The 26,867-nt window shown below is 34.6% G+C and overlaps 1 protein-coding gene across 4 annotated transcripts in view; it reads right to left on the bottom strand.

Annotated features, from left to right (window-relative positions):
* The window catches only part of LOC135833205 (neural cell adhesion molecule 1-like), a 623,372-nt gene that overhangs the window by 207,756 nt on the left and 388,749 nt on the right, over positions 1-26,867 (bottom strand). The gene's annotated exons all lie outside the window — the stretch shown is intronic.

Raw genomic sequence — 26,867 nt, 5'->3', positions numbered from 1 at the left:
TCGCTCGGGTCATTGATAATCAGTATTCGTTAAAAATTCACCACATCGCGCCACAATTCACAGGCAATTTGACACGAACGTCGTAATACTCGAACAAGAACCACTAGCAAAAAACAAAGAAAGGAAGAAGAAAATGTAGGTACGTATTCCATGCATCTATGCAAAATTGTCACAATTTAACTGGGAATACGACGACGTAATACACGTTAAAAGAATGTACAACCCTCCCTTGTACCCTGCGAAGCCTTTATCGCGATAACAGATTTGACGCAATATTTCTACATAAAGTCGCCCACCACTTCCTGCTTCTTCTATCGTGGTAGTTACCAAGTAATCGCGTCGTATGTGGTGCCAGAGACGAGACTAGTATGCAATTTTTTTCTGCACCGCAAACTGCGAAATAGAATATTTGATAAGGTTAAGGTGTGATAGTTTCGTGAAATTTATTCCGCAAGGTTGTTGCGATTCGTCGAGAAGACGAGATTTTCTACGATGAACGTTTTCACTTCCTCGTACATACATAGATGATGGCGAAACTTCGACGACGATACAGTGTAGTATTCTACCGACTGCAAGGTAATTTTTGGGTTAGGTACCATTTTACCGTTACGTTAAAATAACTAACTTTGATTCCTAATGGTCTTGATCAGCATGCACGTAAAGAACTTCACTTTATGAAAATTGAAATTGAAATGCTCAAAAACTCAAAAAGCCTAGTACTTACGCCAAAAAAAAAAAAACGGATTCCCAAATCAATCAGTGAGATGATTTTAATTTTCCTAGTAGGTATTCATGTGTATCAAGAGTTTCCAGGATTCTATACGAAATCAAAGAACACTTACGCCGTCAAAATCAACCGAAAACTAGAATACGCGAAAACACTACGTAGATCACCGATACCGTATTTAAATCGAATCACTTTGTAAGCATAGAGAATCCGATGAAATTTACGAGAAAAAAGTCGTGAAAAACAAACCGTCAAAACTGCAAACGAATATCTGCGTACGCACTTCTTCAATCAAAAACACCGACAAAGAGAAAAGATCGAATCGTATATTACTTTAGTTCACTTCGAGGCACCGAACTGCAAAAAATTAGCTAAAAATATTAACAAAATGTCACGAATAACTAGAAATTATTCACGGAAAAGTCGGCGACGTACTTACAAGTGTCGACAAGAAAATTAAGCTAACTGATCAAAAATCAAAATGGTCGTTAACGACTCGATCATAATTACAAAAACATAGCTCCGAGAAAACAACACGTTCGCGACGATATTACCGAATAATCGAGCGTAATGTATTATTTGAAATTGAATTTACAATACATTTTAATAAATATAAATGCAAAAAGGAGAGCATTTTCGAAAAAAAAAACTCGGTTTTTTTTGCTCTAATCCCTGCACAACTTGTTAGGACAAAAATGATCCTCAACGTACTTTTCCATCCCTTGCAAGCTCCGAGGAACGAAGCAGCCTAGTATTGAGTGGAGTCCTTAAACGGTATCAAAATTATGCTGACTAGTAGTTAATGTGGGCCTGCTGAATTAAGGGTGGCTAGTCCTGTCCTCACACTAGCGAAGTGAACCTGGGAATAATTTAAAAAAATAGATACTTACGATAGTCGATAATTAAATCTCAATTAAATAATTACGGTTGTGGTGATTTAATTTCTAAAAAATAAAGAGACCACTTTAAGTGTTCTACTGAGCAGTTGAAAATTTGCAAATCTCCAATTTTTCGGTAAATTCTCATTTCAGAAATATTTTCTTCTCAACTAATTCGCAATTATTTGTCAAAAAATTCGAAACATATCGTCATTTATGAAACTGGGAAAATATTTTCAAATACAGCGGTGCCAATTTTTTTGACCACGTATCAATTTCAAAAAATTGAAAAAATTTCAAGTTTTTTGCTATTCTTCTCGATTTATTGAGATAGATAATCAGAAACAAAAATTGGCACCATTGCATTCTAATAAATTTTCCCAAATCACCGGGGTTAGAAGTGATACATTGTGATGTTTCAGCTTAATCAATGCAAAATATTGAAGAAGAACAAAATTTCCAAAATGAGCGATTTGCAAATTTTCAACTACTCAGTGGAAACCCAGAATTACCAGTCTTAAATTTTAATGGCAATGGTCTTGCTCGACTCGGAATCTGATTGAAGTCCGGATCGTATTTCCTCTTAACGGATCAGATGATCAGCCAGTTCCGCAGTTCATTAAGGTGGTTCTTATACTTGGTGATTTGTTTTTCTTTTAATTTTGAATGTTCATCCCCTCAAAGTTGCTCCTTTTGCTAAGAAAATTAAACCTTGAAAGTTTCAAGTCGATCGGATAATATTGCACGTGCCTCAGAGCATCTAAAATTGACACTTATGGTCTATTTTTTTGAGATCAGATGATAGTGGCTGATGTACAGTAGGACATTAAAGTTCATTATGAGCTTATAATAATGAAAACATTAAAAACCACCTATAAAAATACAAACGATGAAAAATTCGAAATAGGTATCAAGGTTAGATACTAAAAGAATTAATAAAGGTTATCGAGCAGTGGAAGAAATTGGCTGAGAATTTCAAAAGAACCTGCTAAAAACTGGTCATTATAGACAAGAGGTGCAAACTCGAAGGAACTCGTTATATACGAGTAGGTAATTACTGACATCGATTCAATCTAATTATACGAAAATCCAGAACATGGTATGTAAATGTATGTACATGTACCTAGGTAAAAGAAGCTGGAGAGTGCTATCGGCTTCCAGAATCGTCCAAATAGTTACTATATAGTATATATAATTTTGGATCGACATGGTGGTGTTTCTGGAACCATTCAAAACGCTTACAATCACTTTGAAATCAGATAAATTCCCAACTATGTACTGAGTGTACAGCGAAGTGATTGATCTTACAATTGAAGGGTGGTTTTCCAAAACGCATTAAGTCCCAAAAGTAAGTTCCGAGAAAAAGCATAAAACATACTCCCATTTCATTAGAGGGCTTATTTTGAGTATGCAACCAACCTAACATTGAAGTTTAGGTATAGCTTGATATGATCCAACACGCGGTGTTGAGTTGAATGTTGCACAAGAGATTCAACAAGTGTTGAAAAACATGGACTTAATGCGTTTTGGAAAACCACTAGACGTTTTATGTTGAAAATTAGCATTCATTCAGGAAAATTATGAGGTAACTATAAGATAATTATAAAATGAAAGTACCATCTTGTAGGAAAATCAATTTCCAACAAAATGGTTCCTACTACTTACTGTTTATTTTCAATCGCGAGTGCACAAATTGAAGAATTAAAAAAAACACCACGTGAAAAGTACATTTTTCTGCCTTTTCTCCTTTCCAGCTTGCATATTACCATTCAATTCAAAACCTCTTATCAAAAATTATGTTTGTATTTCACTTCTGAGGAATTGTGATTTTTTGAAAGTTTTTGCCTTATATTTTCGAATTACGTTGATATTGATGTCGTTTTCTTGTGATTCGATACTGCTGAGCGCGAAATTCGTATGAAAAAGATTCCATGTTGTAAAAGCAGCTTAATTTTGAAAATGGTGGAAATTTAGGAGAGGGCTAAGTGAGTATCGAATCATAAGAAAACAACGAAAACGACACCACAATTCATCAAAGTACATAACTTTATTTCAAAAATGAATAGAAATTCAGGAGGGGGCTGAGGGCTCCGGAGGGGCTGTGGGGGTGTAAAACAAAATCTAACGTCATATTCGTGCTCAGCGATATCGAATCATAAGAAAACGACACCCTACTCGTTGATAGTCATTTTCCCCAAAATTCCCATTTCACCCCCCCCCCCACACACACACACACACACATTTCCCAATTTTCTAACATGGCGCACCACCGCAAAAATTTCGAAAAAGGTATTGGGTCAAAAATACGTCCAAAAAAGGTGTTTCTAAAATGTACCTCGCAATCGTCATTGTTAAATACCATAAAATAAGTTAAAAAACTGAAAACGTCATTTTTGAGGGGTAAATATGGGGGGGAGGGGGTTGAAAATTTCTGTGGCGATACTTCCTAAGGATGCACATATACAACATACTATAAAATTTTAAAAATCAGTTCGTATGGGAACAAGCGATTCTACAAGTGTTAAAAAACATGGACTTAATGCGTTTTGGAAAATCAAGCGCATTTCAACAATTTCACAAAAAGCTGGAAAGAACATGGATAAAATAGGTATTTTAGGTAGGTATGCGTCTCAGATGATGTGTCCTGACGTCACTAACCAAATGGCGCGAAAAAATCAATTTCGAAAAAAACGGACTTAATGCGTTTTGGAAAACCACCCTTCAATTTTAATTTCTAAATTCATAGCAGAAGAAAACTACGATGGTCTGAGATGATGAAAAAAAATTGAAAATCTCCCAAGAGACTCCAGAATTGTCGAAAATACGAGTAGTAAAATTCGGTACGGGGACGTTGATACCAGTTTCAGAACTAGGTAAATAATTACTCGTGTTTTCCACCTTACGTCTACTGAATATTTATATTTTTTTACATGCATAAACCGCCAAAAATGATCCATCTCAGATTGTCTATTAAAATTCGACAAAAAATGAAAAATCAATTTTTTTGCTGTGGGTTTTTATTCAAACCATGCTTTTTCCAAAATTGCCGTTCTGTTCAAATCGAGTGGTTCCCTTGTAAGTTGAAATGTGACTAGTTTTTCGACTTTTCTGACCCCCCCCCCCTCCATCACATCCACCAGGATGAAATTGGTTTGAGATTTGTCAATTAGTTGCTATACTTATTTTCGAAGGCAATGTGTTCGAATTTCAATTTTTTTCTTCAGTATATATATGTACATACAATTCCTCAACGGTTTTCTGCTTCCAAATTCGACAAAATAGTTCAAAAAATCATTTAAAAAAGTGATGCGTGACAGTGACTAATCTATGGTGGTCGAATCCATTAATTCGATCGGTTGCTGCGTTAATAGGTAAGTATTCATTTTTTGCATTTGATCTCTCAGTTTTTCCCTAGCCTCCTTCTATACAAAAAATAAATAAATTTATCAAGTTCCCAACTCATTAAGATCTCAAACCAAAATTCTAGATACCGGTACCTACACAAAATGAGGCACAGAACACTTCTCAGTCCTACGCAGACTATTTTTCGTAAGGGCAAAAACAAAACCACAACTCTTGTCTAAAAATTACGATAAATTAGTCCAATTTACGTAAACAACCTTTTACACAGTGTTTTACACCCCTTTTTTTCACGTTAGCAGAAAATATATACCGTACACGAGCAGTTTTAAACAACACGTTCATCATCTTATTATACTTCCTAGCGACGCCGAGTACAACTCATCAAAAACTTTTTCAATCTTGAACCCTTTTTCGCGACTCGTTTTCGCGGTTAATTTTAAAATTAATCAAGAATTTTTTTCGTAATGACAGCACTCCCTCGAGACACACGACTCCAACAAGTTTACGTCTTGCCATTGCTGCACGCAGACCGTGACGACATTACTTTGAAATTTACCATCTCGCATCGTTTGCTGTAGGTAGTTTCTCAGGCAGCTTTGTGAGATACACGAAACGGAAACAAACCGACCAAGAAAATCTTCTACGTACTTTGTATTTTGTAAGCAAGTATATATAAGGGTGAGAAATATTCGATAGCGGGATATTTTCATTTGGGGATCGTTTACCTCGTATACATAGTATTTCATACAAATTGATCTGAAGCTTGAGAGAGAGTGAGAGAAAGGTGTTGGAGAGGGTGAGAAGAAAAGTAGCTGCTGTCCTAAAATAAGACGATATTTTTCACGCACTTGGATGAAATTTGTTGCGAGCCAGGTAGGTGTACCTACCTACTGGTGTTGTGGAGTGGGCTGGGTTTAGGTGCGGTTGTTAATATGCGGACGAACCGTTGCGCATACAAAATCACCATTTGGTTAGACTTTTTCGCAATATTACCAATACAAATGTCAAAAATAGTGACCGATGTACAGGTTATGGAATTGAATAGTAAATAAGAATTCGCCCTCTTATCTGTAAACGTGATCGGAGTACGTAAACTAGCGGTTAGATTATTTGCACAAGGCCCCGTCGACTCGCAAAGGTGCAGGGGTTAGACCGCAAAATGTGTACCAGTTTTTCATTCTCTTTAGGTGTCTTGCGTCTTCTTCGTATGGTGTAGCTGACGAAAAGTTTCGTTAACGTGGTGCGGTTGCCGAAGGAATTCAATCGATGCCTAATATACTCGTACACACGTGTCTTACTTAATTATCGTCGATATGCGAATTGAATTTGAAAGAAAGCTCTTTCGCTTTGGCAACATCCACCCGCATATACACAGACACACTTCCTGAGATTCACTCTGGTTTTTTTCCCAAACTGCCAGTGACAAGTAAATCCACGCTAAAGCCTCGGGCGAGGTGGTAAAATAGAAAAAAGAACAGTTCGACCTGGTAATGGTAACACGCCAAATCTCTACTGACTGCCTGCAGGTTACAATGGGGTTAATATTCCCCTCTTTTTTTTTTAGTGTATTTTCTTTCTTCTCGACGAAGACAACGAGTCGATAGTCTTTTCAAATCACCGAGAACGGATTTCAACTGGCGAGAATTTTTCTCAAATTAAAAACAACATCGATACAGAAACGAGCGACGAAAAAGGGTCCCGTCTGTGCCCCGAAAAATGATGTAGGAATTCCCATTGTGAAGCCCCAATACAGCCAATAACAATGAAGATAATTTCGTAGGTAATTTCAAATTTGGCGCAAGTAATCTTATACATTCGAATGCCTGATGCAGTATGTGTATTGACTAGGGTGTCCTTATTTTTTAAGATGGTATTTTCCTCCCTCCTAACCCTCAAAGTGGTGACCTTTGGTGAGAAAATAATTCTCTATTTTTTTTTTTTCATTTTTTGAAAAACTCGGGCTGCGGTGGGCACCTCAATTTTCAAAAATTTTATAAAATACAAATTCACTATAAAATTTCAAAATTTCAAGTTCTGTTATCTCTAAAAAGCCTCTTTTGAGTAAAATAAACTCTCATGACGATTTTAGCTCCCTCCATTGAAAACCAAGCTGACCCCCTAAAATAGCTAAAATTTAATGTAAAGTACGAATTTCAGACATTCTAAGGGGTTGACTTGGTTTTCTATGAAGGGGGTTAATATCCTCATGAGAGTTTATTTTCATCAAAATAGACTTTTTAAATGTATTTGAACTAGAAATTTTTGAATTTTAAACATTTTGATTTGAAGTTGAATGTAAAAAAAAATTAAAATTGAGAGGCCCACCGCAGCCCGAGATTTTCAAAAATGGAAAAAATAAAAAAATAGGGAATTATTTTCTCATTAGAGGTCACCACTTTGAGGGTTGGAGCAGAAGAAATCTCGATTTTTTTGGTCGTGTATTTAAGGACCACCCTAGCATTGACATTAACCCAGTTTTCTCAGAACTGAAGAATTGAACTCGAAGACAAAGTGTGCAAATTCCAACACGAGGAACCACTTGTCACAAGACGAGGAAACATTCTACGACTCCAGGTTGCAGGCACATCTCATGTTGAAAATATAAAGATCATTAGTTTGAAACAAATAAAGTACTGTAGGTACTACAAATATAATCATTATTTTAGTTGAGATTTTTAATTTCCAGTATGGAGGCTATTATTGGGTAAGTGAATTTTTTACAATTTTTTTTGCTGCTGTAATCAACTTCTATATGTATTGATAATGTATTTTTTGTAGTTCTGATCCACTTTTTTTTTTTTTGTTGCAATTAAGTATACAAAATTGAATGTATGAAAATGAGTTATGAACCATTGACATGATGATTAAATAAAACTGCTGTCAATCGTTTATAATAATAGCAGGCTATTTAGCCCAAGTTTTAGATTCAAAGAACTATACGTAGACAATGATTGCAAACCTCAAGGTAATCATTTTCAAATATTACTCGATATCATTATTAATGTTATGGGTAATTTTCACGAAACCAACCGAGAAGTAGATCGCGCAATTTACGTAGCCAGAAACTTGCTGCAACGGATAAGTAACCTTCAACCAGGGCTCTTGATGGATGTAACCGAAAAAGAACCTGATTTGAACGAAGTCGAATAATTATGTCAAGATTTTAAATGAAGTTCTGTAATGTCGAATTCAATTAATTTTTTTTTTTGGGGGGGGGAGTGGTTGTCTACACTAATTACAAATTTTTGTGGTGATTTAGAGTACCTTTTTCTAATGGCGATTTAGTTAAGAATTTTTGGTGATTTCAAATAAACTTTATTGTACTCACTTCGTAATTTTTGATGAATATTTATTTTGGTAATTTGTAGAATACATTTTCAGGGCGATTCGGAACATGGTTTCTCAGAGTGATTTAAAACCTGGAAACTCAGTTTTAATGTTCTGTGATGGTTTTGAAAGTGAGACAGAATTAAAACGAAACAGTCCGACCCCTACTGCTAAATTTTGCAGACAACTTTCCTATACCAAACCGTGATTACAAAGCGTTTTATATATGTAAAAGCTCGAATATGAATGTAGGTATATCGTGCCCAAATCTCCATCCATTTTTTATTTCAATTGACGTATCAATGATTTCAAAAGCAACATCTATTTTCAAACTACGCTTGAATCCTGTACTCTAATTTACTATTTCATCTTGAAACGACTTGAAAATAATATCATTTTGTCTCGAAAATACATTCCCCACTTCCCCAGGCAGAGTGCTTCTTACTTTTTATAAGAATTTTCAAAATTTATGGATGTTAAGGTGGATCGCAAAAATGAAAAAAAAGTGTCAAGAGAATTTTGACCAAATTCAGTGTCAACCTTCGTTTAGAGATGAAAGTCCCTCAGAAAAATATCAGCTTCAGAGATGCTCCGGGAGGAAAGATGGGCGATCAAAGAGCAAACACTGAGCATTTTCAGAAAAATCAAGGGTTTTCGCACTAATCAGTACACAGCTTGTAGAAGGAAAATGGCCCAGTTCACAAATAAGGTAAGTATTTGAAATCCTGCGTCAACCTAGGGCATTGCCATGAAAATCCAACATCACAGTTATGGTTCTACTGAGCAGTTTAAAATATTCAAATCGCACATTTTTTGGTGAATTCGTGTTTTGAAAAGCGTTTCTTAAATATTTCACATTTCAAAAAAAAACTACAACTCAAATTTTTTGTTTTTTTTTTGAAAATGAAAAAAAAAATCATCAAAAATTTGGCACCTTCACTTTCAAAACATTTCCCCAGATTCAAAAATGATTTCTTTCAATGTTTTGGTACAATTAATGTAAAGTACATATTTCTAAGGAAAAATCTTTTAAAACCCGAATTCACTCTGAAATGAGCGATTTGTGAATTTTCAATTTTCATGGCAATGACCCGGGTCGAAGCAAGATACTATTTGTATCTTTTGAAACGTGTGCTTTTTTCCCCAAAACAGGATGGTAAAGCCTACGCACAGCGAAAAAACACGATTTTTCGGAAAATACCCCCTCTTTAAGAACCCATATATCCACTCCAGGGGCACCTCCAGGTCTAACATTTTTTTTGAGTGACTTTCAACTCATAATGAAGGTCTTCATTGACTTTGGAAAAATTTTCTGACATTTTCTTTTCGCGATCCTTCCCTAATGAGGAAAGAGAGAGTATTGCGCAGTATAAGCGATAAAATACTCCTTTATTATCAATTCCATTAATCAATTTAATTGAATTAAATAGATTTTTTACTCAAATTTCAACTTTAGCATTACGATTAATAATCAATATAATATTTATTGGATTTTTTGAATGTTCAACTAAAATTTTAAATTGAAATTAATATTTTAAATATAATATTAATTTCATTTGTTAGAATTAATTAAATTAAATTAAATTATTAAATTTAATACTTATAAATTATTTGATTTTTTTTTAATAAGGAAAGAGAGGTCCAGTGTGAAGATAAGGCTTTTGTTTGTACCGTCCTTTGTCTGCAAGTCTGCATGTTTGCCTGCGTATCGTCAGCAAGTATTGAAAATATAAATGTGGTCTGTGCTTGGTGAAGTGGTGAGTGTTCGGGTTGTAGAGGCGGGCGGTGTGTGCAACATGTTCCGTTTTTTCGCGTCACACAACATCATGCGGTACAAAAAACGCCCTTTGAAGTCGACTTGAGGTAAATTTTTTTGTCAAATTTGATAGGTAATTAGTAATTACCCAGGAGTTTGAGGAGAGTTCGTCCAATAGGTAAAACCCCTACCAGGTCATCAGATCAATTGGCCCAAGATATAAATAAGCACCGAAAAATAATCAAGTAAGTAAATGGCTTCCTTGTAAATATATCCTACCTTACATATAAATTTTCAAAGTAGAGCGGTTTTTTTTTTTGGAAAATATCATCTGATGTGTCTTGACTCGACTCAAAAACAATATAAATTTGACCTTTTTTGAAACCTCCGTCGTGTTTCATCTCTGAGAATTACAGTTTTTCTGCAGGGGTCAAAAAAAAAGTCAAATACTACAATTGTTTTCCAGCCGGGTGATCTTCAGACACACCAGAGATGTTCCGCCGAGAAAATCGCTGATTAGATACCTTCTTCGAGAATTTGAAGAGTAGAGGGTGTCCCCTTCGAAAAGAAGGTTTAAAATTCCGTCAGTTAATATTTCCCCCTTGAAAATAAAGAAGATAGTAAAAAAAATGAAATTTATAATTTGAAAAGCAGAGAGTGTCTAAGCAAGTACAGGATGGGGGAGAAGCGTTTGCGCGAGGATGCAGTAGTGGCTCGAATCTTCCATCAGGTTAAAGCCTTAGCGCTACTGCGAGCACACATGATGGACCAAGGCCTCACGGCAATCGAGCAAATATGTCACCAGCCAGCTCAACGATTTTTAAATTATGTGCGCCGAACATGGATTCGCAAAGCTAATGTATTATCATCCTACTAGCTCACTCTGTACACTTTTTTTAGTATAAAAATAAAATTTATATTTATTATAATATATTTTATTCAATATTTTCAATTATTTTAGATGTTTTAAACATTCAATTAAAATTTTAAATTAAAATATAATATGCTGAATATATTATTAATTTCATTTATTAGAATTATTTTAATAAAAAATTTCATACAACACGAGGTATTGTCAATAAAAATTCGATTGTGTTCCTATCTTCGACTTTGGAAGGATTACTAAAAACGCCGAAAATTGAGTTGAACGTTGACGGGACCTTCAAGTCGGTACCGATGGTCCGCGGATGCCGTCAGACTTTGACGATTATGGCAAGAAGTGGAGAAGATAGGCCATTAGCACTTAGCAGTAGCCTGGGTCGTCATGGGTCGACGGACACAGGCGGACTACGAAGTATTCCGTTATCATATGCCAATGTCTAAATGGAGAGCTACTACCCAGTGCAATAAATTGCGATTTTGAGCAAGGTTTCATTAACGTGCTAGGAGTAGTTTTTCTTAATGCTGCAATACATGGCTGTTGGTTCCATTACGTTCAGGCTATCTGGCCGAAAGCGGAGCAAATACGGAATGAGGAAGAGGCGTTTGCGCGAGGACGCGGTAGCGGCTCGAAAGGTTAAAGCCTTAGCACTACTGCGAGCCCACATGATGGACCAAGGCCTCAGGGCAATCGAGCAAATATGTCACCAGCCCACTTAACGATTTTCAAATTATGGGCGCCGAACATGGATTCGCCAAGCCAATGTATTATCATCCTACTAGCTCACTCTGTATACTTTTTTTCAGTACATATGTATAGGTAAAAATAAAATTTATATTTTATTATAATATTTTTTTTATATTTTCAATCATTTTTGATTTTTCAAAAATTCAATTAAAATTTTTAATTAAAATATAATATGTTTAATATATTATTAATTTCATTTGTTAGAATAATAATTTAATAAAAAATTGCATACGACAAGAGGTATTGTCAATGTAAATTTGACGGTGTTCCTATCTTCGACATTGGAAGAATTACTGAAAATGCCGCAAATTGAGTTAAACGTTGAGGGGACATTCAAATCAGTACCGATGGTCCGCGGATGCCGTCAGACTTTGATGATTATGACAAGGAGAGTGGAGAAGATGGGCCATTTAGCACTTAGCAGTAGCCGGGGTCGTCATGGGTCGACGGACGCAGGCTGACTACCAAGAAGTATTCCGTTATATATGCCAATGTCTAAATGGAGAGGTACTACCCAGAGCAATAAATTGCGATTTTGAGCAAGGTTTCATTAACGTGCTAGGAGTAGTTTTTCTTAATGCTGCAATACATGGCTGTTGGTTCCATTATGTACAGGCTATATCTGCAGAAAGCGGAGCAAGTATAGGATGATGAAGAGGCGTTTGCGCGAGGACGCGGTAGCGGCTCGAATCTTCTTGTAGCCCTACTGCGAGTCTACATGATGGACCAAGGCCTCAGGGAAATCGAGCAAATATGTCACCAACCTGCTCAACGATTTTTAAATTATGTGCGCCGAACATGGATTCGCCAAGGTAATGTTCGTAATATGGGATGGTCGTTTTTCTCGGCTAGTAACTAGTGCAGCCTATCGGTGATGATTTTAACTTGTAGAGCATTGAAAAAAACACCCGGTTACCAAAAATCAGCTCATTATCTCAATAGGATAAAAAGTTCTGATGAAAATAATGAAAAATGCACATTTATAACAAAAAGTTGAGTTTTACTTCATTTTAAAATTTCTCGAAGAGGTTTCAAGGTGAAATTGTGGAAAAAATATTAAAATGTGCGGAAAGTGGTGTACTTTCATGCTATGTTATTAGATTTCATGATATCATTGACCAACTTTGGTGATAATCGAAAATGTCACGAAAAATAAAGAAAAAAATAGGTCGCCTAATATGGAATGACTTGATAAATGTGCTTTTTCTTCATTTTAGAAACGGAAACAATACGAGGAAACGAATATGGAGAAATTTATTGATGATGTATGTTCTTGTAAACTTGATTTTGTGAATTTAAGACCAAATTTTGTGATTATCAAAAATTTTACGAAAAACAGACACCCAAAATAGGTCGCCAAATATGGAATGACTTGATGATTCAGTTCTTTCTTCATTTTAAAAATTGAAACAATATATATAAAAGAATATGGAGAAAGCTATTTATGATGTACATTCTCATAAACTTAGTTTTGCACATTTAAGACCTTTTTATTCATTTTTGGAATTTTTTTCAAAAAAAAACAACACCGTTCCATATTTGGTTATCTTGACATTCCATATTTGGAGCCAAAAAATAATAATTAAAATTTTGACTTTTTTTAGAAAAAAATTGATTGTAGAAAGAGGGATGAAGGTAACGGGGTGAAATTTTAGGGGTAGAAACTAGATAGATTGGGCTATCTGGGAAACTTTATTTCAATGAAATCGAGCCAATAGTTTGCGCTACAGGGCCTCTCAAACTTACCCCATTCCATATTTGGCGTCCTTCCCCCATCATTCTACTAGCTCACTCTGTACACTTTTTTCTTAGTACATATAAAAATAAAATTTATATTTACTTATTATAATATTATTTTTTTAAATATTTTCAATTATTTCAGATTTTTAAAGTATTTAATTAAAATTTTTAATTAAACCCTGGGGGGGTTCTTCAAGTTGTAGTTTGATGAGTGTGATAGCGCGCCTTCCCCAATCGGGCAAATCACAAAAAAAGCTGAGTTTTCAATAAAAAGTTTTGTTGGAAAATGAAAGTTTCCAAAAAGCACAAATAATGTGACATTTCCAGCAAAAAAATTGAATATATGTAATATGCATTGCAATTTTTTTTTAAAAATGAATCAAAAACACATGTCCAAAACATTGAACAAAAGCACTCTTTTTTTAAAAAAACGAAAAATGAATACGAAAAAATATTTAAAAAAACAGGATTGGAAAGAGGTCATCTCGCAGTTCACAAATTCAGCGAAAATCAAATCTTATTGGCAAAAATGCCTTTGTTTAAAGAATGAAGAAAAGGAAAATCAATGTCGCTAAGAGAGGACTTTTTATCAAGTCTTAAAATCTTGTCGGAAATCGGGCCTTCTGTCTTCCGTCTGAACGAGAAACTTGTTTTTAAATACTTACGTCTTGCTTTATAAATTTCGTGAACCATGAGTAGCGACCAAGATCAAGAAGATGCGCTTTTAAAATCTCCAGCGAAGTCGCCGTCGTCTTCAGATGATGAAGAAGACGATGTTGAAACAAGAGCTGTAAGTTGTATGAAATATGACATGAAATTTGGCGAAATTGCAGGGTTTGTAGTGGGGGTAAGTGGGTAATTGATAATAAAAACATTTTTGCTTTGATTCACAAGATGTGGCATAGAGTTTTCTTTCATTATGTGAAAAATAAGTATTTTATCACTTAATCGAATGTCGGAATATGAAGATGGAACATAGAGAGAAATGGTGGAAAAAAACACAAATCCATAGCGTAAACGAAATGACAGACAGAACTCGCAGATGAATTATCATTTTTGTTCAACTTTTATCACTGTTTCTCTGTACGTTCATCTTTATATTCCAACATCCGATCAAATACTTATGTACTTATTTTTTTCCAATATGGAAGAAAATTCAATGCCACACATCTCGTTTTATTATTAGCCCCCCCCCCAGCCATGACAAAGCTCGCAATTTGGCCAAATTCTATGTCATATTATGTATTTGGGTCCGATTTCCAACAAAATTTTATGACTTGATGAAAAATCCTCTCTTAGCGACATAGATTTTTATTTTCTTCATTTTTTTGGTTAAAGTCATTTCCTTCATCAAGTTTTCATGTTTGCTCAACTTAAGAACTGTCACTGTCAGACGACCTTTTTTCCTACTGTTATCAGGGTTATGATTTTTTCGTAAGTACTTTGTATTCTTATTACGTATATGTATGATTATTCAAACAGTACTGATCTGAATTTTTAAATTTTCAGAAACTCGGATCGTTCAACGTCTTACTAGATAGAATTACCGATTTAGCAGTCAAAGCTGAACTAAGAGGCAGGATTGTGAGCACTTTTGAAGAGGTTGAAAAATCGGAAAAGCGTTTTGAAAAACTGGAAAAGCGTCTACTGGAAGAAAGCAGGAAAACCGCTCTTACTTACTGAAGAGAGATCGGTATGTATTAAGTTCAATATACTTACGTGGTGTTTACTGTTTACTCACAGACATATTATGCCAGCATATTTTTGAAAAGTGCTTTTGTTTAATGTGTTTTACTCGTGTTGTTGACTTATTTTTGAAAAAAAAATCCAATTTATATTCATTTGTTTTGTTGGAAATTAAGGATTTGAGCTTTTTCAAAACTTAAATTTTCCAACATGATTTTTCTTTGAAAGCTCAACTTTTTTGCGATGTGGTCAATTGGGCAGGGTACTCTATTACATCCATTAAAGCAATTTGTTTCCCGAACATGGGAACCCTAGAGAACCTCCAAAGGGTTAAAATCGTTGAGACGGTTCCCAATTAGCACCGACCTAGATAAGAAATATGTACTTAGGCCCCATTTCAACACCTGATGTTAAGTGGTGCATCGTTTTTGGAAAGCCATTTAAATGAAGACGAGATAGAGTAAATAATTTTTTTGATTGATTTTTCAAGACAGTCTGATTCAAATTGGGTGCCAGGAATGGTTAATAAAAGAACCTGCTTCAAGTGAAGAAATTGTAGAAACTAACAATAAGTGGCTAGAATTAGATCCTGAGCCGCCAAAAAAACTGTGTAAAAATAAATGTAAATTAACAATGAAAGTCGTGAAAGTGTTAGCGAGAAGGAAGTATTAGGTAGGTATATTCTAAATGAAAGTAGAGTAGATATACTTAATTCAAATAAACCAATTACCTACATAATAATTTCCATAATTCATTTGCAGCATGGTAGGAGATGGTGGATGTGCGAAATAAAGCTATGACAGGAAAAAATATCGATTTCGAAAAAAAGTAGCAGCAAAGATGCCAAAAACACTTGAAAGATGAGGATGAAGGTACTACTACGGATCCAAAACCCCAAAAGTAAGAATTCAAATTCATACCTACATCGGTATAAATTTATTTTCATAAAGTATAAGTCACAGTTGGACCCTTCTAGAGCGATTTAAAATTTCTGAAGAAAAGAGTTCAATTGGAAGAATTATTCACGTGGGTACACTTTTCTCGTAAAAAAAAACTTACATTTTTATAAAAAAGTTTGAAAATCATAATGTAGGTACCTACTTTAAAGGTTCCAATAAATTTCACCAAAAAACCAAAAATGAACTTCGTAACCTGAAATTTTGGTTCCCTGCGAAGCTTCTCGGACATGAGTGCACTTTTGATCTAGCCTGGTTTCGTTCAAATCGGAGGCTGTGACTTCAAAATGGTTCCCTTATCTAAGAGGGAAAAAAATTGAAAGTCAAAACAATCCCAGAGACAAGGTAAGGAGAGCAGCCTCGTTAGCATACAAAAAAACGAAGCACTTGGAGGAAAACAGGAAAAATGCAAAGGTACCAGAACCAACCAACGAATCCAGAACTAATCCACAACACCACGCTCAACTTTTACAGCTCGCCGACAATCTTAATACGTAAGGATGGTTTACTCGTGAAAAAATCCTGCCACCGGTGCTGTAAGGCGATGCAAGAAAGAAGGCGATGGTAAAACACGGCGAGATTGTGTTGTCGTTATTTTCGGATTTTCATGTAGGTAGTATTATGTTTTCTCCAGCAAGAAGTATTATAAACGTACATACGCATAGACGTAACATTGCCTTTCCTTATGTATACGGGATTACGTTTATATCTCAATTGTAGACGTCACGAATAATACGTCCGTTACAAAAACTGCCTGGGGAATTGTAATCAATTACATCGCGCCGATCTTTTCTACACGTGGTTTGTTCTTTCCTCTTTTCCATCCCCATCATGCTTTCTTTCTCTTTTTTACTCGCTTTCCTCGTCATCGATATACACGTCGTACAATCGTACCGCACCTTCGTGTTATATCGAATTTTCTCTCGTACGCGAATTTTCTTCCAACCTTTTACACTGCTGCTGTGTACTTCATCGCGTATCTATCGTAAAGTATACCAAACAAACCGATGGAAAACCTTGAAAGCGGCCTTATTTGAATCCTTATTTTTTTTTTATCGTAGTCGAATACCTGCTCGGGCTGTAAAATCATCCGCAGAGATGGTTTACTCGACTTTTTACACGTGTTTTTCTGCCTTATATGGTATAAACTAGAGCACATCACACACCAAGAAATGTCTGATAATAACTTAGTTTTGGTAAATTATCTTACTTTGAAATCTCTTTTCATTTTTCCTCTTTTTAAAATAAATACTTTAAACACCTATTGTCGCATTTCACAAACACAGGTAGGTACAATTCCAATTGAAAAATAATCTTCGTTCAGCAGCTGAGAAATATTTCCAATAATTTCCCATCTGCCAATATGCACAAGTTACCTCGTACCACCGTCCTTGACATATTTGTAAACAACGACCTGCCCGAGTTGATTTTTATTCGTAATTTTTATCCATTTTTTCCTACTTTCATCTCCCAAAATACACATAAATGTCGAATATTTAACTCATCTCGGATAAACCCTCTGGACGAGGCAAAGGGATGCCAAATGCAACAAAAGAATGCCGACTCGCGACTCGGCTCGGCAGCTTAATATTTTCATCATTATATTTTTCTACAATGAAATTTTCTATAACAATGCGAGTTTAGGTAGGTATTCGAATTATCGTATTTTTTTTCTTCATTATTGTAATTTTTTTCGCCATTTTACGTTTACCTAGCCTACCTTTGAATATCTACATATTCGATTTGATGAGCTTAGCGCCGCAGTTTTTTTATATTCTTTTTTTTTTTTTTTTTTTTTTTTTTGAAAAAATACACATTTAATACTTTTTGATCTCGCATTAATGTACGAGGATGAATTTTTTTACTCTTTGAAAAAGTATTATCGTTGTATTTTTGTGCGAGGCTACAATCCTTTGAGAGTATTCGGATCATTAATCGATCCGGAAATATTTTTTATCATCGAATTTGCAGCGAATTATTCAGGTTTAAGGTGTACAGCAAAGCAAAACACTGAGAAAAATGTATAGTATAAATTATAATAAATTTATAGTAAACGTGCTCCAGTATTGGCATTATAGTCGAAATTACTATAACTACAGTAAATGAAATACTATAATTATAATAAAAAATACTATAGTATAGTAAATATTACCATACGTATAGTATTTAATTTACTATAGTTATAGTAATTTCGACTATAATGCCAATACTGGAGCACGTTTACTATAAATTATGATAATTTATACTAAAAAAATTTCTCTCAGTGAACCTTCACACTTTCATCAGAGAGCAGCTATAATCGTTGACGAATATAAAGCAAGAAAAACATCTCTATCAGCGTAAGTAAGTTTATTCCACATTCAGCCAATTCATTGGATGATTGGCCAAAACAATAAGGTCCAATTTAAAAATTCTGAAATTGAGGAGGCAGACTAATACTGACGATGTACGTAGATACAATCTGAACGAAATCGAAAGACATGAGGTTAAAACCTCAATCAAGTAGACGAGGAGTGGCTCAGTAATCAAATTCAAGCGCATTTCTTACTGTGAAATTTTGACTCACTAGTGAAAGATTTCATATATGTACATGTACCCTACACACAGGGTGTCCGGGGAGTAGTGGTACAAACTTCAGATTTGGATACAACCGGGTATGACTAAGAAAAAATATCATGTGAAGGTGTGGCCCAACTTCAAAATTAAAGGGGCAAAATACGTTTTCAAAATCTATGAGCCAAACTTTGAAAAATGAACAAAATCACTTACCATGATACGTATTTTGCCCAACTTGCAAATTGAAGGGGCTACAAATTATTTTTTAATTAAAAAAAATCGTGATGAAAAAAATGAATACGGAAATATGAATACTGCGTCAAAGCATAAACGAATTTTGTTACGTTCATTTTTTTTCTTAGCATACTCTAAAATTTAAAATGTTTTTGAAGCTCAACAATTTTCGATTTTCTAAAAATGCCATTAAATTTACAATTTTTGAGCTTCAAAAACTTCTTAAATTTCAGAGTGAGAAAAAAATGATCAGAACACGGTTTATTTCTTGACGTACGTTTTATTCGTTCCCATATTTATTTTTTTTATCGCAATTTTATGAAATTAAAAATCATTTATAGTCTCTTCAATTAGCAAGTTATACAAAATAGCATACTCGTAATAGGTAATCTTGTTCATTCACTTTTCGAAGTACTACCGACCCCCATGGTCGAACTTGGATTTTGGCTCGTAAATTTTGTAAACGTATTTTGCCCCTTCAATTTTCAAAATAGGCAACTTGTTCATCTTACGCTTTTTTTTTTTTTACCATGTACCCAGTTTATATTCAAATCTGAAGTTCGTACCACTGCACCCCGGACACCCTGGATATTCCCAAAAAATTTCCCAATTAATTGGAACAGGTTGATATTATTTGTACGTAACTACTTGACATGATCCGAAGGGCCAATTCAACAGAAGAACAGCATCAGTGAATTCGTTTATGAGAAAAATATTATCAAAATTCACCACTTAGCCAAGTGATCCCTAGGTAATGTCTAGGAATACGGCTCTTGGAGAATTGAGAAGTGGCATAGAGGTCTGACAGACGTATCATTGTTGCCAACTTGCACTCTAATCACTTTTGAAAGGGTGACTAAAAACTGTTGTTCCGAAAAACAGGAATTAAGCCGCGATGGTGTATTCACTAATTGCAACAGAGTTTTTGCTTTTCGCTAAATAGCTTTTAAATTTTTCTTTCAGATGTTCATATGCGCAATACGCCCTACATTAATTTTTTCGATCAAACCATCAAATCAAAGTTACCTACTCCGATCTTTTCCACAATAAAATCAAATTTGAAAAAAAAACACGATTTCTTTTTAAATTCTAAACTACAATAATTTCTTACGTTTGTGTTTTTTGTTGATTCTCGCGGTATCTACTGAATAAATCTGATGGTGTTTGAAAATAGAGAATTTTATGAACATAATGCATAAAGCACCCAATGGAGCTTATGAAAAGATTCCCTACAGTAAAAGCAATTTCTTCAATCGTTCCAGTCTTTCCTGGATTGAAAAAAAAAAGGCGAAAGTAACTATATTATGAAAGATCGAAATCTTCACTTAACTCCTTGTAAAAAAGGAAAAGCTCTGAACACTGCTGGCCATATTTGACGAACAACCCTAACACAACAAATCAAATTTTCTTCTTCTAATTAAATTGGATTATGTATATTATTTTATTCTTAAGTAAGCAAGTAAAATTTACACTGCTCATTTTTTTGATGAGCAAGTCGAATTATTCAGTTTTTTTTTTTGCTAAATTCAATTTAATCAATCAGTAATTTTTTGCAAAAAATTATACCTAACCATGCAAGACGTTTAACAAACGACGAGCAAAAATTGGATAAAAGCCGGACTTTTAGCACGAACATTTTTCAATTACCTACACATTCCAATTTGAGGAGAGGGGAAGGTGATCAGGTCAAAATGTATCCTTGATAAAATCATTCCATTTTCAAAGAAAATTACAAAAAATTCCATTTTCTAAAACAAAGAGCAAATACCTACTTAGTTGAACGGAAAACCGTTGAAGTTGCATTTTAAGAAAACGAGAAATTATTTTTTTGTAATATTGGAAGAAAAGAAGGACTTTTTCCCCAGTTTAGCAGGAAACCAATTCTTTTCTTTGCAAAGTTGATAGAAAAATAGAACAGGGGTTTTTGCAACATTGGAGAAGATCTGCTTTTAAAAATTTCACCCAAAACAGGATTTCGTTGAAATTATGGCACGAAATCAGGACACTGTTGTTGCAAATTTGGCAAATTACAGGACTTTTTCTTGCATGTTTGGAAAAAATAGGACTTTTTGCAAATTTGACAGGAAAGCAGAATTGTTTGTTGCTATTGAAAAAATGGTTATATTTTGCAATTGTAGCAAAGAAACAAAACTATTGCAAGCAAATTCTTTTTCACATAGCTGACTCACAAAACAAAACTGAAAAATCATTTTCGCAGAAAAGTGAGGTTTTTTGCAGCTTTAGCAATTATAACAAAACTATAAAAATTTTGTTTGAAAAAACTCAGAATTTGTGTAATTTCAGCAAAATCCAGTAGGTAATTTTTTTTGAAAGTGAACAGAAAAACATACCCTTTTTTTTGTTGGTAATTTTGGTAGAAAACAATTCCTTTTAGCACGTTTGGTAGAAAACTAGAACTTCATTAGATGAAGTTTCTGAGGATAAGAGCTTGCAAAAAAACATTTTTCAACCCGCAAACAAAGCATTAGCCAATCAGATTCGCTGATCGCAAGAGAGTTTTTGCTTCGCTTTTTTGAAAATTGGTTGCTTTAATTTGTGCTTTTAATTTTTTCTCAAAACGATTCTTGATATTATGGCACCTATAATTAAAATCTGGGGCAATTTTAAAATTCTGAGGAAATCTAAAGTCGCACTGGAGACTCAATAATGTCTGGAAATGGTGAAATTCGGAAATTTTTACCACATAAGCACACTTCGAAAAATCATCGAAAATAGCAAGTTTTAAATTTTCAAAAATTTGCCAAAAATCGAAAATTCAATTTGTGCGGTTGATATTTTGGTAAAGGGGGAGGGGGGGTTTCAGATCATGTTTTTTCTAAAAATCGCGAACCAGTTTAAAACCCGAAGTGAACACTTCGAAAGGTCCCTTTGTTTGCAGTAATCATAGTCAAATGACTTCAAAAAGGCATATGCCTAAAATAAATGATTCATATTTTCATACTTATGTTTCACCCCACTTCTCCAGAAAAATCTTGTTATTTTTGAAAAATCGAAAATTTTTTAAGCGTTCCATTTCAAATTTTTTTCAGAGAGTAGGCAATTGGGCGTTGATCTACAAATTTGACATTTTTCTGATGTCTGGTTGAGCTCATCTGGCCATAATTTTCATCCAGGCTCCATATATCTATGTTCAAAGAAGAAAAAAATTTGAAAGTGGCTCACCGTAGGGGCATTTTTGGCCCTCATCTCATCGACAAGAAATTAACCCAAAAATTTGCCAACATTATGCATCACTGATCGTGTAAATGACACCGATAATGTAAAAGTACACGTACTAAGTGCAGTACGCGATGACTTATAGTATACGTCGACAAACAGATGGTGGTGAGAAAAGGCAAAACTTACTCGTTAGAAACTATTTTGATACGTACCTAATCTTTTGGCTTGTTAATCTCATCGTCTCGGCATCTTGTTCGTATATGACATTTTAGTACGTTAAGATGCTCCACTGCTGTTTAGTATTCGAGTGGAAGTTTCGGGGTAAAACATTCATTCGCATTGTGTGCTACTGTGGTACAATGTTGTTGATGATGCGCCATACGCCTCGAAAATAATATCATACCCCATGTAAATTATACACTACTATAACTATACACATTTTCACAACGCGACTATCAGATTTCGTTAATCCGAGGAGAAAAAAAATTTATGCTAACTTTAAACTAGATGTACGAGTAATGTTGGGAAATTTGAAACGTGTACATGTTTCCTGTTCTCATTTTTATCTGCGACTTTTTGTACCCCATGTGTACGCGAGTTTAGATACGTATATTGAATGGTACTTTTAATGTATTGTAGGTACCTTACCACACATCTCTCAACCCTTCGATACCTTTTTACTACTGTTTCGTTCGCTTTTTGCAAAATTGATTCATGTCTTGGTTCAAGTCACAAACGTACTGTACGTCGTGTTGTAAAACTTACCAGCGATATAGTTCGGTATACACGTATCAGTCGAAAAATGGATGAGTTTGAGAAAGTTTTAAAGATTGAAAGACGACGCGACGCGACGAGACGCTCGATATATAATATGAAGTACTCGTCGATGATACGATGAGTAGAAAGAATATAATATACTGTTGTCTCGTTCTCTTTCTAGCCCCGATATATCTATAGATATTTTTTTCTTCTTGCTAACACGAAAGATGTAAAAATTGCCAAGAGAGTTCTTTTGATTATATCGTGTTCGTGAGGCGGTTTCGACGACGAATTCGTCTTTACAATCGGTGCTACATAAGCCATCTTGGTATTGTGTTGTTTGAAGATGCGACGAGAGACGCGAAGCCGAAGCTCCAACCACAAGCTTCTCGACTCTGGCAAACTAATTTCTCCATGTGCGTATTTACACTGTTTGTAGAATCATTCATTCGATATGATGTACGTAGTACGATTTTTTAGATGGTTGTTTTTCCTCCTCTTGTACTTCCTTTTCCTGCGGTGCTGAAAAAATGCCTATAACTACGCTATAGGAGAACGATATAAGTTTACGTATTTTTTTTTCTTTTTGTATTATTAACTTACATATGTGTTTGTGTGTTCATATTGATTCGTCTGTATCAGTATTCCAAACGAGTACAAAACTGTCTGAAGAGAGAACTGTGAGAATATAAGGGGACAAGGGGGCTTTTGTGGAAAAATATTTTCTGTAATAATAAAGGAAAGAAGAAGTACATATGTAGAAAAAACATGTCGACATAGATAGGATGAAGAGTGAAAGTGAATGATTTCGTTAAAAGACACTATGTGTTTTGAGTTTTTTTTCCCCATTCGCGTCTTACACCTCGTCACTCGTCTATATGAGGAAAATGAATTCGTCAGAGAAGAAATAAACAACGGAATCGAATCGTACGTATTTTGAAAACCTATTTGATACGTTGCGTAATTTTTCATCAGCGTTTTACCCCCCGAGCTCGTTGGCTCCTCTAGGATGATGATTCCAATCCACCTCCCTCGTAAATTTGGATTGAATTTGCGAATTTTGGGAGAAAGGGGTGTTGTTTTTGTCATTGTATTATGATGAACTCGATGTTTTCCAAGTGTACCTATCTCATCAACATGCTGTGATCTTCGACGTGTAGAGAAAGTGGATGAAAATGGATGGAGGCTTTTTTGCACCCTTTTCTCGGGTTTGTTTTTTTTTCGGTTACAATCTGATTTATTATTTTTGTTTTGGATATTGTATTAAAAATGAGTAGATGGATGTGATGGTAGTTGATTTGAGCTCCTTTCTGCGTTACTGAAACCTGTTTTCGAGGAAAACCCAGTAGGTAATCCTTTTATTAATCAATTTTTTCTTGGATATTTTACTATAGGGGTATTTCGAGTGAAAGTTATAAAGCTCGGTAGCACTGAACAATTCATGTTCTTGACTTTTCAAACGACCAAGACGTAACAGTTGGACTTTAAACGGTGAGAAAAGCTCTTTCGAAAATTGAAAAAAAAAACAAAAAGTAAAGGCGTCTTATAAGTTACTATCAAAGAGGAACAGCTTGAGACAGACATTGAAGAATGCGATCAGGAAACCTCTTCCAACGGTATAAAAGGGAATGGAAAATTGCATAGTTATGTGATTGTAAACAATGATTCATAAAACGGTGATCAGCTAACTTGAGGAGCCCTTGCTTCGAGGACTAGCTACATTCTCAAATATTACCGTTCGTTCTCAAAATTTAATTATCTAAAATTGCATCATTTTCATCATCCGTGTCTGTAGGTAGGAACCTGCTGAACTCACTCCGAATTGAACGAGACTAATCTACGATAGAAAGAGCAATCTCTAAAACACCCATAACCAAAATTCCTAACGCAAAAGTCAATTCTTGAATTTTTGGAAAATTTTTGAACGTTTAAAAAATTCAAAAATTTGTTTTCAAAGCAATCATCAAACTTTTTCATGAAATGTTAAATTCAGTGTTGTCAGTTTAAAACGGTGCTGTGTGTTTAAAACGGTCGAGAAAAAAACGGACCATGTTTGAAACAAAATTCTGTTTAAAACGGTTTTTTTTTGTTTTAAACAAGTTTTTTTTTTCAACTCTAATTTCCTGAAAAAAACACGTTTTTTTTTCAATTTCTCGTTGAAAAAGTAGTGAAATTGAAGGAATTCAATTTTTAGATTTTCATTCTTCTTCCTATACTTTTTTCAAAGGCAAATTTTATGTTTTGATTTCAATATTTCTTGAATCTTATAGCTATTTTATGACGTCGCATCTTAAAAGTTGATGACTGAATAACGCATATTTGAAAAACTGAATCCAAAATAAATTAATTTGTGTTAAAAACGTGTTTAAAACCATTTTAAACATGTTTAAAACACGTTTAAAACACATGAGGATCCAGCTGTTTGAAACCCTTTTCCAACACTGGTTAAATTTTTTAATCAAAGGGCATTGACTGTGCGAAATTCCAGAAGTGCCACCTCAAAAGTGAATTTATCGATAAATTCGTAGGTAAATTTCAGTAAATGTGAAAATATTAAACCTTCATGACATGCCTACCGATATCTTGTCGAAAAAGAATTTTTGAAAATTTGATTTTTTCACATTTTTTGGATTCTATAAAGTAGTCAAAAATTCACTTTTGAAATTAGAACTTCTGGAATCTGGCGATGACCACTTGAAACATAGGAAAATGGGCTGAATAAGCACCAATCAAAGTTATAGATGCTCAAGCCCATTCTTGGTCGTTCCTAACCTACGCTGATTATGAGGACGTATAATTTTGAGCTATTTTGAGCAGTTCTGGATCTTCTGGAGCGTCCAGCAGATTTTTCAGACTTGAAATTTCCACTAAATCATATCAAATGAAGATGGAAATAAGCTGAAATTCACACCATGCTTCAATTGTAACGTGTCAAGATGAGACTGGCAGTGGTTTCGAGTAGTTTTGGAGATTCCACTTACTATAGCATTTTGGAAAATCAAGTTTTCCAAAAAAATGCCATAGAACTTGCTCAAATTAAATTTAGCAAGCATGTTCACGTTCGTGTGTGTATAAAATTGTTGACAAAAATTTGGTTTTGAATTGAGTGACGCCAATTTTGGAAAAGTGGTGTATAATTGCCTGATTGATCGAATGAGACACCAACAAAAGCCCCAATCACGAGCATAAGTGCAATAAAGTTGATTTGAGGAGGTCAGGGGTGGCAACTTGAATTTTCACCGTGTGTAGCATAAAAATTTTGACACAAAATTTGAGAAAATTTTTTTAGAATGTCCAAAATTATTTCATTGACTAGTTGCACTTTTTATTTTTGTGCCATGTGTAGCATGCTACACACGAAATCAGCTCGTGTGTTGCGGAAGCTACACAGGCTACAGGATAGTTGCCACCAATGGAGGAGGTAATATGGCATTTTGGAAAACAGAATTTTTCAAAATGCTGCAGGAATGTCCGAAACGGTTCAAAACCACCATCAGTCAACTCAGCAAGTTGCAATTGGAGGACAGTGAGAATTTAAGCTTTCCATCTTCATTTTTGGTAAAATTTAGTGGAAATTTCGAGTTTCAAAAATCTTTCGAAGACTGCAGAATTACTCAGTCAAAATGGCTAAAAAGCATTTTCAATCTATTCAGTGGGCCATGATTATGGCACGTGCCAAAATTTCAGCTTCATAGATAAGTTTAGTAAAATTCTGATTTTTTCTCACTTTGGGCCCAAATTTGCAGGTTCCAAAAAATTCACCGAAAGTTATAAAATGTACTTCAGCACTTGAAATTTTGAATGGTTTCAACCAGAAAAAAATGAAGAGTGAAGAGAAAAGACACGTACGTCGTCAGATAGGTACACATGCATAAGTATCGAGTACACATTAAACGTTCGTTGCATTCGTATCTCATATCGAACAAAAAAAGAAACCTTCGATAATTAACATACATACACGGTAGGTAGAGATATGATAATAATGATTGTACGTTTTCAGTTATTTTTAAGAAAAAAATCAACAACGCTGTAAAGCAACGAGAAAAAGAAGGGAACTAAAGACAGATAATCATTTATT

The sequence above is a fragment of the Planococcus citri genome, chromosome 1 (genome assembly GCF_950023065.1).
Source record: "Planococcus citri chromosome 1, ihPlaCitr1.1, whole genome shotgun sequence".
Taxonomy (NCBI): domain Eukaryota; kingdom Metazoa; phylum Arthropoda; class Insecta; order Hemiptera; family Pseudococcidae; genus Planococcus; species Planococcus citri.
Note: the sequence above shows the minus strand (reverse complement) of the source record. Positions and strands in the feature narration are given on the sequence as shown.